We start from the raw sequence: 13,078 nt of genomic DNA on the forward strand, positions 1-13,078 counted from the left end.
ACTGTATGGAGTAATATACTGTCTGTTTTTGGAGCTATTAAAAATGGATATCAGTCATGAGATGTAAAAAGTGAAGTATTTTTCATTGTACTATGCCGCTATTTCTCTGGGGTATCGGAGCATCATGAGTTGTGGTATGTGTTAAAGGGGCGCTCTTTGGCCCAGGGCACATGAAAACCTGGAGCCAGGCCTACCCCCCCACAAATTTAGCCAAATAACCCCCATTTTTCAGTGCGTAACTAGTATTATGAAGTAAATTAAAGTTGAAAAGCTTCAGTAATCAGAATTGATGTTTTTGGCATTCAAAAGGGCACTGTAGGTGTGTTTCCTGTCCACCACTCCCTGCCGACTTTGCTTCCCCATTGACTTGGATTGGGTTTCGTGTTTCAGTTGGCCTTCGACTTTTCACGATAATCGGCCGATTTCGTTCTACCCGACTTTTGCGAAAGTCGGGTTTCATGAAACCCGACTCGACCAGAAAAAAGGCAAAGTCGCTCATCTCTAGTTCTCAGCAATGCATTGTCCTGTGTAAGCAGCACTTGCACTGCCGAGAGGTATGGCAGGTTGGGTGCACCGAGCCAGTAGTGAACAAAGACAGAAGAGGCACCCTGTGCAGGAACAGTGTATAGGTCCTTTGAGATCCAATAATGTGTCTGTGATAGAAGCTGCCTGCTTTGGAGGTGTAAATTGGACCCCATATCTCATGCCCCTGTGCAGCTGCAGTCTGCACTAATAGTATGTCCACCCCTGCAATGGATGATCTACTATAGATCGCTCAGTGTGCACAGTTTATGTTGGACTTACCAAATGTCGGTGGTTTACAGGCAAAGTTTACCAATTGATGGTCCTATCATGCCGCTGGTCGGTCCATATAAACTCCCCAAAATTTGGTATTTCAGGTGCATTTACAGTCAGGGTATGGTGCCTTGCTTGCGTCTGGCTTTAGGAAGGCATACCAAAGTCCAGTGTGGGCCAATAAGTTTCTATCGTTATATTATATCATCATAAACTTGTAATTTGTACATAGCTATAAGACTAGGTACACAATATGTTTGTGGCCACTTTTAGGCACATACACTCTGCAGGTATGGGCCCATTAGTAGCCACTGTCATGATGGATGCCAAGACATCTGCCTACTACAGGGTCTCCTTGTAAAAAAACGTATACCACATACCTATGTATAGGAAAGCACAGTCTGCTGCAGTTTCCTATACATGGGCCGGGCTGGGGTGGTCCCTCCGTATACCGCGCAGTGACATGCAGACACAAGATAGAGGCAAGTTTCGGGTGCAACAGGTCCAAGTTTATTTTCCACCGTCCGACTGACGGCCCTCACAGCACACCGCAATATCTCTCTCATGGCCCTCCGTGTCCAGGGCCGCTTCACACACCGTACTTTACACCAGGGACGTATTTATACATACCGCCCCTTTTTCACTCTTTGACGATCCTGTCAGCTCAGTCACTGTGGCTGCCTTAGGCCCGTACACCATCAGCACTTTACTGGTCAGTTTCGTCGTTCCAAATATGGTGTCCTTCACCCCGTGCCTCGCCTATACTGCGGTTCTTCCTGTCAGGACCACCCCACTGACGTTCTCTCTCCTCAGTCCCCCTAGTTTGGTTTTCCTCACAGTGCACAAACTGTCGTAGTCCTCCTGTCACTGGAGCTCCCCCTGGGGACTGGAACTTTCTGGAACCCTCCTTCAAATTTATATCTTTCCCGGTTCCCTGTAACTCCGCCCCTCATGACCAACTGTTTCCTAAGCCCTAAGCTGATGTCAAGTCCTTTGCTCACACTCCTCCCTGCCCACTAATGGTCAACCCAAGGTACTGCAGGTCCACTACACTTTCTCAGCTGTTTCCCCACTGTAGTAACTGACACCTGTCTAAACTGTGCAAACCTTTCCTTCTCTATTCTGACACGTCCGTCCGTCAGGTCACCTTCCCTACACTGGTGCTACTGCAACTGTAGTTGCTCTGCTGCAGGTTCTCCCCCCCGGTGGCCGCTGGTGTTACTACAACTGTAGTTGCTCGGCTGCTGGTTTTCCCCCCAGTGGCCGCTGTTGTTATTACATGTGCAATTAGCCAGCAGGTGGGGACCACCCCCCTCCTTCCTGCAAAAGGTCGTCAGTTGCTGTAGCTCATTGTTGGTAATACTGGTCATTTGCTAACCAACCTTGTAGAAGACAGGACCTACCTGGTGGAGAGGGGGTTCAGCCTATCTGGAGCAGTGGAGTTGCTGCTGGATGCTGATCGGTGCCTTTCTCTGCTGCTTATAGCATTGGCAGAAGATAAAGCTAAGTTTGGGTTTTTAGTTGCTTTAACCCCGTGGTGTCTGTTTCATTTTCCCTTGTGTGTTATTGGGTGCAGTTCACTTTATTCTCTGTCTCACCCCCTGGGGAAGGGGTTGTGGGTTTAGCTCAGGGCTAAACAGGAGATAGGGACAGGTCGGGGACTTGGGCCTCACTACCATCAAGTGTACCCCCAAGTTAAGGAAAGTCAGGGCACCTCCTTAGCCTGAGGGGCAGTTCAGGGGCACAGGATCCACGTCTCCTGTTTCTTCCCTACTGCCCCGTGACAGCCAAGCTGACCAATAACTGCACTCATCCAAGTCATAATGAGCAGTTGGAGGAAAATATCTCTATTTTTTTATTATAGGCGGGCTGAACATTTCCTTTAGGACAATGCAATTGTTAAATTAGTCTCATTACATTAGCTGCAATTGTGACAAATAGCGTGTGAGATTTAAGAACATTTGTCTGAAAAACTCCTGTGATGGATGCCAATTCTTTGTGCTCAAGGCCACTTTTACTCAAGGTGAAAAAAGGACAGTAGGTTCAGAAGGGTTAAACCATATGTGTTTATGGACAGGACTGTCCCTCCAAGAAGGGACAGCTGGGCATGTGTTTATACGGCCATACACAATGTTGCCCAAAGGAATTAGATCTGTATTTCTGTTGAAGTTGTCATAGATTTCATGGACAAACAGACAAACAGATTATTAGGTCCAGACACATAATAAAAATTCATTAGCCCCAAGTTAGAAATTTGCCAGACTGCCCTTGAGGTTAATAACTGGGCACAGAGCATTATGTTTCCCTGTGCCAGTTTGGATATACAAAAACCCTTCGCAATGCTTCATATACTAATTCCAGCATGTCTGCCAAATTACTATTTGGAAGCAAGCTCTTTATTCTCCAAACATCGTGTTTTTAGTATTCATATTTTAGGATATACTGAATATAGTAGCTAGCGATTATATTGCTGCATTTCTAGGGTGAATCAAATATATTCTTTATTCCTTCACCTCTTTTGTTTGTGCAAGAGCTCAGGTGTCTCGCATGACAAAGTTCCTGGGTATAAAAGCCCTGCTCACCAAATGGCAGGAGGATTTGGAGCCAAGGAGAAGAGAGGAGCGGATGCAGACCAGGGATGGAGCTGGCGCCAGAGTAACAGGAATCAGCGGAAAGTGCACGCCACCAAGGTGTCGATCATCGCCAGACAAGGTCCAGATGATGCCCAGTGAAATACAGAGGCTCGAATACATCGGTCAAGATCCCGAATTCCAAACTACGCCAGTCAAAACCCAGATTCTAGACTGTACCGGTCAAAACTGGAACCTTCGCCCTACGCTAATCAAGCTCCAGTGGCCATATGACACCTGTCAACAGTCTGGACTCAGTTCTTTCTGCCCCAGGCCTAAGAGACATTCACTGACTGTCAAGCACCAAAGATCCATGAGGAGACGATAACCAGAGGAGCATGCCTGCGGTCACAGAGAGATGGCACAAGTGAGCAAGGCCGTCAGTTCCAGCTACGACATACGGTATCGGGGTTGGCCTGGGTTAGGACAACAGATGAGGAGGGGGTCGGTTGGTGCACAGGAAGCTCAACGAGTCTTGGTAGACTTTGTCAAAAGCACTTGAGGCCTAGCTGGAAATTCTGGTGACCCCCCCGCTATGGCCAGTTTTCCAGGAAGAACTAATGTGTTAGCTCCCATGAACGGGAATACCACCCTTGTAAGGAGAACATTGGCATAATATTGCGAGGAACTTTCCCTGTTATTATAATTGTAATGTTGTACTGTACACTGTTGATTTGCATTGTTTAATATCACTAATTATTTTTATCTACTCTGAATTCTTGCTATATCTGAAAAAAATTAAATTATTCATTGACTGTTCCTGCCTCATGTGCATCGCATCCGGTCACATGAATTATATTTGCATCTCAGGCACCATTCAAAATCCCTCTTTTTTTGGGTTACAAGAGCAAAAATGAACTGAAATGGAGTAAGATGCGCTTCCAGTAGAGAATCAGAAACAACCAGATAAGGTAAGGTGCATCAACACAACACGTTTCCGGATGTATGGAACTGTATGGTCCCTTCATCAGGACTAGACTTGCAGCAAATCTTATACTAATTTTTTGTTTAGTTATAATTTGCACTGCGCTATTTGGATTAGATTTTCTCTCATGCCAAATTGGCATGAGAGAACAGTTGCAGCATGCTGTGATTTGCAGGGAAACTCGGCTCACTCACACCCATACAAGTCTATGGGTGCGAGTGAAACATCTTACTGCACTCGGATATCACCATGTCGATTCCCGCTGACATCAGCAGCAGAGAAGATGGAGAATTTACTTTCTCTGTCTCCTCCGCAGATGTGCTCCGATCCTCACATGCACGACAGAGCTGGAGCCAAGGGTCATTAGCATATCGCATCCGATGATTGCACATCAGATGCGATTTGCTGGTGTGATTCCAGCCTTAGAGAGTTAATCACTCAAGTGACCAATGATCTGGGACTACATAGTAACAATAAATTATACTACTGTAGGGCAGTGGACAAGGGCCACCAAAATAGTGTTGCAAAAATTCTCTATTAATCCATCAGTTAAATCTCACTTTTGCAGCAATTTTGGGTGATTTTCTGCTTCCTTAAGAATCATAATATTCACATTTACAGTCATATAACTCCATAAAGATAACAGTAAGAGGAACTCAAAGTACAGTGCTCCATAGGATCCCAATAACAGTAAAAGTGGCATCAAAAGAACAGCCCAGTAATGACTTCAACAGAACTCTAAAAATAGTGATCATTCCATCACACTTTGAATGGTTTTCTCTATGTGTAAAGCCCCCGCTACACACTGTGATATTGCTAGCAATATCGCTGTAAAGTCACCGATTTTGTGATGTAGCAGCGATATTGCTAGCGATATCGCTACATGTGATACTCTGATCGGCTCCCCCGCTGGTTATTGCTGGTCGCGCGAGAAGGTCCTGGATCATTTCTCGTCGTCAGCTTCCTGCGGCGCTTCCTGCTGTGACGACGAGCGATGTGTGGACGCAGGCGGGAGGACGTCTGGATCACCGCGTCTGACAGGTAAGTAGCGACCCCTGACCCCTGCTATGTCGCTGGTGAGATCTGCCTGTGTGGCAGCTCACTAGTGACCACATAGCGATGCACCAGCGATCCATATCGTTGTCGGGATCGCTGGTGCATCGCTATGTGTAACGGTACCCTAAAAGAGTAAAAATAATACACTAAGATTGTAATCTAATGTTAGCAGGAAAAAACTTAGTGCTGCAATTAAATGTGCAGGATCGACTGTGTTGTATGGTCGCTTTGTTTGCCTTGTTCTTTGCCACCCATGCTCTATAATTTCTAAAATATACTATTTTTGTATTTTTTATTTCTTATATGGAACCAACATACAATATTGCAGCAAGGTATAGAGATCGTCATCGCTCACATCAGTCTTTGTCTGAACCAGTAGGACTCATAATCTAATCTAATACCAGAAATAATAACATTGGGGCCAATTAACCTATCAGTTATGTTTTTGGAGACTAAGATTATGTTCACACAAGGCATTTGACAATCTGCTCACAAATCCTTCTCAGAACCACAGTGGACTGGCATGTAACCGCCATGGGGCCCGTGAGCCGATGGGGTCCTGTGCCAGTGCTGGCACCGGCTTCCCCCTCCAAGTTCAATTGTATCGGCATCTGCAAGCAATTATTCAGTGTGAAGGTGTGTGGGTGTAGGGTCCATTATACTGTGTGCAGGGCTATGTGGGGGCTATTATACGGTGTGGAGAGGTGTGGGGCAATTATATTGTATGTAGGCCCATTATACTGCATAGAGGGCTGTGTGGGAGTCACACTTGTGGGATCATACTGTGTTTGTGTCACCATAGTCTTCCAGGGCAGTTGAGTGGTGGGATACAGTAGAGACATCATACTCTGCATGTGAAGGGTAGAGTTGAGCGAAACGGGTCGAAAAATTTCAAAAGTCGCCGACTTTTAGCAAAGTCGGGTTTCATGAAACGAAACCCGACCCTAGGATGAGGTCGGCCACGAGGTCGGCGACTTAAGCGCCAAAGTCGCGTTTCAAAAGTTTGTTTTGCGCTCTTTTTCAGCCAATCAGGATCCACGGACACTGTGGGCAACGTGATGAGATAGGCAGGGGTCACCACCATCTTTCAGAAGGGCATGCAAGTGATTGGCTTGCTTTGGTGGGCGTCACAGGGGGTTTAAAAGGGCGTGCACGCCGACCGCCATGTTACTCATGCTGATCTCAGAATAGGGAGAGCTGCTGCTGCTGATGATTTTGCAGGGAGAGCGTTAGGCAGGGAAGAAGACACCAAAAACTGCTTCTGCTGCTAGCGATTTTGCCTGTACAACACACCAGTCACTGTGTGTGCAGTGCAAGTGGAGGCTATATTTTGCTGGATCAGCGGTCTTGGTTGTTAGGCTGCCTTCTAAGGCTTCCTGATGGCTGCATTGCTGTTTACCCACTGCTCTGCAAACTGCTTTTTTAAAAGCAATCCCAATTTTTTTTTTGTCCTTGTGAGGTACTGAGCGTGCATTTTTTCACACCATACAGCGGTGCATACTCCTCATACAGTACCGTGTAACGGCTGTTATCACAGCCACAGTGAAGCTATCTGTGTGTCACTCTGTAAGGATTAGTCGAGGACATGTTCCGTTCTTACAGACCTGCACCTTCTAGTTTTGTCTAGCTTTCAAACAGTTAAATATATTTGCTGTTTGATCACATTCAAAACTATAGAGAGACAGCGTGTGTCAGTCAGTCCGTATACTTAAAAAACATGGAGCTTGACAATTTTATGTACACGGGACAGCCGTGTACGTGCACGCTCCTCTCTCAGTACCGTGTAACGGCTGTTATCACGGCCACAGTGAAGCTATCTGTGTTTCGCTCTGTAAGGATAAGTCGAGGACTTGTTCCGTTCTTACAGACCTACACTCTAGGGAGATTCCTATTCTGCCCATTTCTATATGCACCTTGTAGTTTATCATACACTAGCCAATTTCTGTCTGTGACATAGCGCTGTGATATTCACTCGGCCACACACAATCCAAAAGTGTCCAGTGTCCACAAGTGTGTACAGAAATTCAAAATCTCCGTTATCCTCTAGTCACATTTTTCACACCTGTGAAATCGAGCCTGTGACATAGCGCTGTGATATTCAGTGGGCCTCACACAATCCAAAAGTGTCCAGTGTCCACAAGTGTGTGCAGAAATTCAAAATCTCCGTTATCCTCTAGTGACATTTTTCACACCTGCGACATCGAGCCTGTGACATAGCGCTGTGATATTCAGTGGGCCTCACACAATCCAAAAGTGTCCAGTGTCCACAAGTGTGTGCAGAAATTCAAAATCTCCCCTGTCCTATAGACACCTTGTACCTTGTTTTACATTACCATATAGTTTGTTGGATTTTGTCTACATTTCTACCAAAAATGAGGAAGGCTGGTGGAAAAGGCCGTGGAATTGGGCGGGGGTTGGCAGCTGGTAATGATGGTGTTGGTGGTGGATCTGATGGTAGTGGCAAAAGCAAAATAGGACCGAATGCAGGAGTTGTTGAGCCTGCGTCATCGTCTGGCTCCACAAGGCCTCGAACGCTTAGTTTTCTAGGAGTTGGCAAACCGCTTTTAAAGCCAGAGCTTCAGGAAAAAGTTTTGTCTTACATTGCTGACTCAGCCTCCAGCTCTATCGCCTCCTCTTCTGAAGTTGTAAAAAATAAAAGCACTGAGTCGTCATTGGAGGCTCATGTTCATGAACCACACCTTTCCTTGTGTCCTTCACCCCAACCAAGATTGAAGGATGACGCCGGCCATACTACTGATTACTCCATAGAGCTGTTTTCGCATACCATGCCTGGATTATCAAGTGAAATGGTGAATTACCCAGGCCAAGATGAATCTGACATGGAGTGCACTGATGCACAGCCACTGATAGATGATTCTGCTGGTACATGCACTCAGAGCACTACATTGTCCTCGCAGTGTACAGAGCCAGATTCTGACCCTGATGAGACTCAGGTGCCCCTTCCCGCACACTATACCACCATACACGGTGACACAGAGGAAGGTGCACATGACATTGAAGAGGAGGTGACACAGAGGAAGGTGCACATGACATTGAAGAGGAGGTGATGGATGACCCAGTTGTTGACCCAGATTGGCATCCATTGGGGGAAGAGGGTGCTGTATCCAATAGCTCAGATGAGGAGGAGGAGCATCCACAGCAGATATCGACATCACAACAGCTGTTATCTGGCAGGCCCAGAGCACTCCAAAGACAGGTTCCAAAAATCAAAAGAGTTGCTGGACAGCTTGTCCAGAGGGTCAAAATATCACAGCGTGCTAGGCCGCAAAATGTCTGCCAAAGTAGGAAGAGTGCAGTGTGGCACTTTTTTGAACAAAATCCTCATGATCAGGCCAAGGTTATCTGTAAGAAGTGCGCAAAGACTTTTAGCCGAGGGAAAAATCTGAAAAATTTGAATACCAGTTGCATGCTTAGACATTTAACCAGCATGCACTTGCAAACGTGGACACAACACCAAACCTCAAGTACCACATGTGCAACTGATCACAAAGAAGGTAGTCAGCAACGCTACATTGTTTCCCCCACTGTAAGCCCACCGGTTAGCACAGCAGCAAATGTTGAGGTGTCATTGCAAGGCCACAGCAGTCAGAGAATCCCACTGTTATATCAACGAAAGACTGAATCTAGGCCATCAGAAAGAACACCAACTCCATCACCATCATCAACCCTCTCTCAGTCCGCCCTGTCCACCGCTACTTCCACCATATGCAGCTCTCAAGTCCAGCTCACCCTCCCAGACACTATGAGTAGGTCAAGAAAGTACTCAGTCTCTCATCCGCGTACACTGGGTTTGAACGCCCATATTGCCAAACTAATCTCGTTAGAGATGATGCCCTATCGGTTGGTGGAAAGCGCAGCTTTCCGCGAACTCATGGCCTATGCAGTACCACGCTATGACCTACCCAGTCGCCACTTCTTCTCTCGCAAAGCCATCCCAGCCCTCTACCATCATGTGAAAGACAGCATTGTCCATGCACTCAAGCAGTCAGTGAGTGGAAAGGTGCACCTCACAACTGATGCATGGTCCAGTCGGCATGGCCAGGGCCGTTACGTGTCCATCACTGTGCACTGGGTTAATGTGGTGGATGCACAGTCCACAGGGGACAGCGGTGGTGGGACAGTGCTGCCTAGCCCACGGTATAGGAAACAGTTGGCTGTAGGCGTTCGACCCTTCTCCTCCACCTCCTCCTCCTCCAGAAGCGAAAGCTTGTCCACAGAGCGCAGTCGTACGAGCACTCCATCTGCAGCTGCCACTGTTGCACACGAGGTGTCCCCCTATCGAGCAGCTAGTGGAAAGCATCAGCAGGCTGTGTTGCAGATGATGTGTTTGGGCAACAGACACACCGCCGAGGTGCTGGCCGAGTACTTGAAGCGACAAACTGAGTCATGGCTGGGCAGTGTACAGCTTGAGGCAGGCAAGGTAGTTAGTGATAACGGCCGTAATTTTGTGGCAGCCATAGCCCTTTCAAAACTCAGCCACATACCTTGCTTGGCTCACACCTTGAACCTGGTGGTGCAGTGCTTCCTCAATAATTATCTGGAGTTAACAGCCCTGCTCCAGAAGGTGCGAAGACTGTGCGCGCACATCCGCCGGTCGCCTGTACACTTCTTTCGTATGCAGAAGCTGCAGCGATTGCTCCACCTTCCCAACCACCGCCTCATTATTGACATTGTAACAAGGTGGAACTCCACCCTGCACATGGCTGAGCGGCTGTGCGAGCAGAGGCATGCCATAATGCATTTGAGGGAGGATACATGGCCAGGCACTTTGAGAGCAGACATGGAGTTGACAGGTGTGCAGTGGTCGAAGCTGAAAGACCTCTGTAAAGTCCTTCAGTGTTTTGAGGAATGCACACGGTTGGTAAGCGCAGACGACACCATCCTAAGCATGAGCATCCCACTTATGCGTCTGCTCATGCAAACTTTGATGCACCTTAAGGAGCAGGCTTCTGCAGCCAATGTTGACGAGGAGGAAGAGGTGGATGGAATCCTTGATGACATTCAGCCATTGTCTGCTCAGGGACCTCTCCTGGACGAGGTGGACGAAGAAGAGGAGGAGGAGGATGATGATGGGGATGATTACTTAGGGGAGGAGGATGCATCTCCTCGGGCAAGTGAAAATGTTGGCGTGGCAAGGTCTGGTACAGGGTTTGTGCATGACTGGAGGGATATGGATTTGCCAGAAAGTGCTCCTCCACCCAGCACTCGCAGTGCATCATTGACACCGGGAACATTGGCCCACATGTCAGATTATGCCTTGCAGATTCTAAAAAGGGACCCACGCACTGCCAAAATGATGAACGATGACGACTACTGGTTGGCCAGCATCCTGGATCCACGCTATAAAGGCAAATTACAAAACATTATGCCACAGGAGAACCTTGACCTAATATTGGCTACTAAACAAGCAACTCTGGTTATCCGGTTGGTTGAGGCATTCCCAGCACACAGCAGCGGCCCCCTATTCATTTGAATGAAGTCTAGGTTCAGGTACCATTCTGGTACCCAAACAACGCTTTTTTTTAAAGTTCGGCCGAACCTGACCCAAACATCCATGGGACCGCCAATCATTAGTCATTGATATTTTTTAGAAATGTTAGAAATGTGTTTTTGTACATTCTGAGTTGTTTAGTCATTATTCTCACTTCAACAGATAAAAACAAATGTGACACCACCGAGTCCAGTTGTCACAGTGACATTGCGTCCCTCTAAGAGTTGAAGTCATGCTTGGAGGCAGAAAGGGGGCCCCATGCCAGGTAACATAGATTAAATCACAATTCCTGCTGCAGGTCAGAAAAGCGAGATGCCTTATAAATTCTGGCCAGCAGAGGGGGTTGGTGAGTCAGCTAGAAGTGAGCAGAGGGGGTTGTCATGGAAACGAGAGCAGCTGTGAGCTGTGAGGAAATGACAAGACAGTTAAACGTGAGGTAAAAAGATCTTTCTGGAAGATCCTGTCAGTTAGAGACGGAGAGCTGATCTGACAGGAGGGGAAGGATGATAGCAGAGAGAAGGGGCTTTGGGGAAGGTAAAATTGCGTATAGCAGACCCCAGAGCAAAGAGATAATAGACAGAAAAGGGATGTCAGAGCCCTTGGTGGTCAGGAGCTGTATGTCCTGATCGCCGAATCTAAAAGTACAGGGGATTGTAAATTCCTGTGCGACATTGAACACCTGAGGGCACGGCAGTGGATAAGGAGCCCGGGGCTGACGGTGAAAAGGACGGTACCCGTGGAATAGGCTCATGCTGACAGCCGTACAGGTTAGTGAAACCATCATGAATAGAGGGTCGCAGCATAGTTATAAACAGCGGAGACCCACACACAAAGCACAGAAGGAAGGTCCTAAATCCCCAACTGGCAAGGTGGATCCCCTGAATGCCTCCAGGTGAGCCGGACTGATTCCATCACCTGTATGTGGTACTCCGGATTGCAACCAATTACCAGTAAAAGGTAAAGAAACTGCACCTCGCTGTGTCCTCCTCTCATTTCTCTGCACCCCAACATTCACAGCCATCTTAACTACTAATTTAACATCTTTGCCCTGGGACTATTGCTCTACCTGTGGAGAGCTATTTTCACCTCAGCTGCGACACACCAGCAGTCTCAGGGGAACAACACCGCAGCGCTGGTCACCTCTGACCAGAATACCACAGGTGGCGTCACGTATTTAATCATCTATAAACTTTATCTTCATAAATATCACACAACTTTCCCCTATTTTATTACTGGACGCCTCTGGGCCATGGACTGGGTCGCCGCCGCCGTGACACCGTCCCCCATTGAAGTCGACGGGCCCGATACCGAGTATCCCCAGGCCCCGTGGGGTGCACCACAAACATTTTAGGTTTTTCATTTATTTGCATAACAATTCTGCAAGCAAATAGATGCCCAATAATTCATGGTGTCACAGGAGTCTAGTCAGCGGCAGAGGTGCCCTAAATGCTGGGCAGAGAATTAGCAATATTGAAATGAACACTGCCATGCACCAGCTGCAATAGAGAGCAAAACTGAACCCTGTACCAGGGTAGTTTGAATCTTTTTACTCACCTCTACACCTTATTCTTTGTTTTGTTCATAAACCTCGTTTAAAATTGAACTGACCTGAATGTTTGAAAAGATCAGAAAAACATATTGATATAGTTATCTGTCTGTTCATCTTCAATGTTATACATTCAGGACAGATGACAGATAGATCAATAGATAGATAAAAATATGTAAGTGTGCTATATAATCAGTGCTTTGTGTGTGTTTTTTCTGTACTTGTATTTTTATTATTAAATTAACTAACAAATTTAAAAAAAAATGGTGTGGGCTCTCGCTTAATTTTTATAACCAGCAGAGGGATTGCCCACCGCTGTTGGCTGATATTAATAATCTGGGAAAGGGGCCAATAGCCCTAAATGGTCCCAGTCTATTAAAAACATATCACAGCTGTTTGTTTAGCCTTGACTGGTTAGTTTACAGGGAGACCCCCAGACAAAAATGATGTAGGGTGCCTCAGTAAATTCTTTAGTTGTATACACACCCTTTGCTTCCCCATAGCGTAGTGCAAGTGCTTATGGTTTGTAATGCTTTGTGGAGTGGCCAGGCTGACTGTGACCAGCCAGGTTAGTAATAGATCCATTGAGAAGTCTAATGTATTACAGGATAGTA

Source organism: Dendrobates tinctorius, unplaced genomic scaffold (assembly GCF_039654945.1).
Source record: "Dendrobates tinctorius isolate UK_male_01 unplaced genomic scaffold, ASM3965494v1 ptg000022l, whole genome shotgun sequence".
NCBI lineage: Eukaryota > Metazoa > Chordata > Amphibia > Anura > Dendrobatidae > Dendrobates > Dendrobates tinctorius.